Source organism: Pinus tabuliformis, chromosome 4_2 (genome assembly GCF_031772625.1).
Source record: "Pinus tabuliformis cultivar Carrire ecotype Pingquan chromosome 4_2, CPIR1, whole genome shotgun sequence".
Classification (NCBI taxonomy): domain Eukaryota; kingdom Viridiplantae; phylum Streptophyta; class Pinopsida; order Pinales; family Pinaceae; genus Pinus; species Pinus tabuliformis.
This window is the reverse complement of record NC_142304.1, coordinates 612,656,991-612,659,385: the sequence shown is the minus strand read 5'-3', so window position 1 is coordinate 612,659,385 and position 2,395 is coordinate 612,656,991. Positions and strand designations below refer to the sequence as shown.

The following is a 2,395-nucleotide window of genomic DNA, read 5'->3' as shown; positions in this document are numbered from 1 at the left end:
TGTAAGAGTATTTTACCAATCTCAGGAAACATTGGAGTTCCATACTGTAATAATATTTTACCAATCTCAAGCAACACTGGAGTTCCTGGTCTTACATCATCTTCTTAAACAAAAACATTTTTGTTTGATTTTTTTAAAGTATCCTTAACAAAATATCATCAATTTAATTGAGGCCTACATTGTTGGTAAATGCTAAATGAATTTTACCAGCATTTATTTGTCTGTAGTTGTGCCCTAGTGGTTGCATTTTTAGGTGCAAATGTAAAATAAATTTCTTAGATGACTTTGGTTTCTTTTCTCGACAATATTTAACTGTGTAAACAAAACAATGAAGTTGATTGATTTTCTGCATAGACATGTTGCCGTTTCGAAACCAGGGGACACACATAATCTAGACACTTAAAAAATGAATTGATGGAAGGTCTTCCAACAACACAATTTGGAGTAGGTTGCCGAGAGGGGAAGAGAATGGGGAACAAGTCAATCATCTTCTCGCACAGTTCCAAGATGAAAGTGCTTTGCAACTTATTCTCAACTCCCATAGATCGGCCAAACCCTTAAATCCATTGCTGAATTCAGATGTTGGGGGATTTGATTACATTGGACTTGACGATGAATTAGCTCGTTGATATTCCAAGCTCAAAGCTCCTCCTCTTGTATTATGTTTCTACAACTTCTTCTTCCTCGTGATAAGAATCAACTTTAAATGGAATGGGATTGGATCTAGGTCGCCAACAAAGATTTTTGTGATTCTGCAGGAGAATTGTGGTTCTTTCAATCTTTTTCCTAGTTCTTTATCCATTTCTATGGGCTTGGACTGTAATTGGAAGCATATGGTTTACCATTGCAAGAAATTTTCTAGCTAAAAATGGTAAAAGATGGGGCTTCTTAATTTGGTTTCTTTTTAGTTTCTGTGGACTTATTTGTATTGCCTGCATTTCTACTGAGAAGTGGTTGATGTGGAGGTAGGCACCTCCACAATGGGCACAAGGGTTTCCTATTTCTGAATTTGTGGTTTTTTGGTTCATCTTATCAGAGTGCCTGATTAGGCATTTGAAGCTGTTGGGAAGGCATTGTGGGGCATGGTACAAGATACTGTGACATATCACCCTTGCCTTTACTTGACACCAGCACAAAGGGAAGAAATCAAAACACTTATTCAGGAGATTCCAAAATTCCGTATGAAGGCAGTGCCTACAAATTATAGTGAGTGCCCTATCTTCTTTAGGGATTTCCATGTTGGAATTAAGGTACGTGGGTTCCCATGTGCACATAATTTTCTTGTAGAATGCATTTAGGGATGGTTCGCCTTAACATAAAATTCCCTTGTTGTCGTTGTTCTGAGTTTTCTAATCTGGACCTTAGTGCTCTGGCAAACACACAACGACCTCAAACTGGGGACTCTAGTAGATCTTCTCAGGCCTCGGCAAGAAGTTTCACAAGTATGCCTAGTAGTCATTACATAAGAGCTCAACCTAAGGGGCAAAGAAACCTCCTGCATTTACAGGAGTAGAATATGCTCCGTACTATTAGGGTGCAGAACTCAGTTCACATTGAAATGAGTATAGGTGAAATGGGAAACGAACCTTGTAGAGGGTTCAATTACAACTAATTTGGAGTCCAACCAATTAGAGAATTCAAGAAACCTTTCAAATTGAATTCATGTAGGCATAAAAAATCCTTTCAAGTCCTCCACATATCATGAAATTATCGAACATGGTTATAATGTACCGATTTCTTCAATCATTGTCAGGAAACTTAGATGATACGAAAAATATGAAATTTCGAGGGTGATTCATTGCTTAGCAAACCAGTGATAGGGAAAGTGTGCACTGCTTAATGGGAACTTACTAGTATTTATAAGAAAATCGCTACAATGACCCAACAATTTTGATTTCAAGAAGGATGGACCGCTTCAAAGCACTAATGGAGAAAAAATTCTTTCAAACAACTCTCCAAAATAACAATCATATCATTTACAAAGATTCACCTACTAGCACTGTCATAGAGAATTGAAGTCTTTAGCGCTTGATCAAGCACTCAGAAACAAAAAATGTGCCTGATCAAGCACCTAAAGTCTTTCTAGTCTTTGAATCCACTTGTACAGGCTTGTTCTAAGGGTGGGTTTTCTACATTAGATGCAATTTATTTTCAACTAGAGAATTTGAGTCAAGAAGAACCTCCATACAACTAAGTAGTAGTCAACTACATAAGATTGGCAAACATCTAGGACCTTGATCGAGCATTTTAGACATTTGAGGCCTTTAAAAATAAAAATAAAAAAAATTATGACCTCATATTATTATGGAATATATTTATATTTCAAACTCTCACATCCTTATTCTCTTAAAAAGAGAAAATTATTTGGATTTTTTATATATAAAATATATATTAT

The 2,395-nt window shown here is 36.2% G+C and overlaps 1 pseudogene; it reads left to right on the top strand.

Moving 5' to 3' along the window:
* The first annotated feature begins 711 nt into the window (after positions 1-711).
* Positions 712-1,658, top strand: LOC149170797 (E3 ubiquitin-protein ligase SIS3 pseudogene; annotated as a pseudogene).
* Positions 1,659-2,395: the final 737 nt, after the last annotated feature.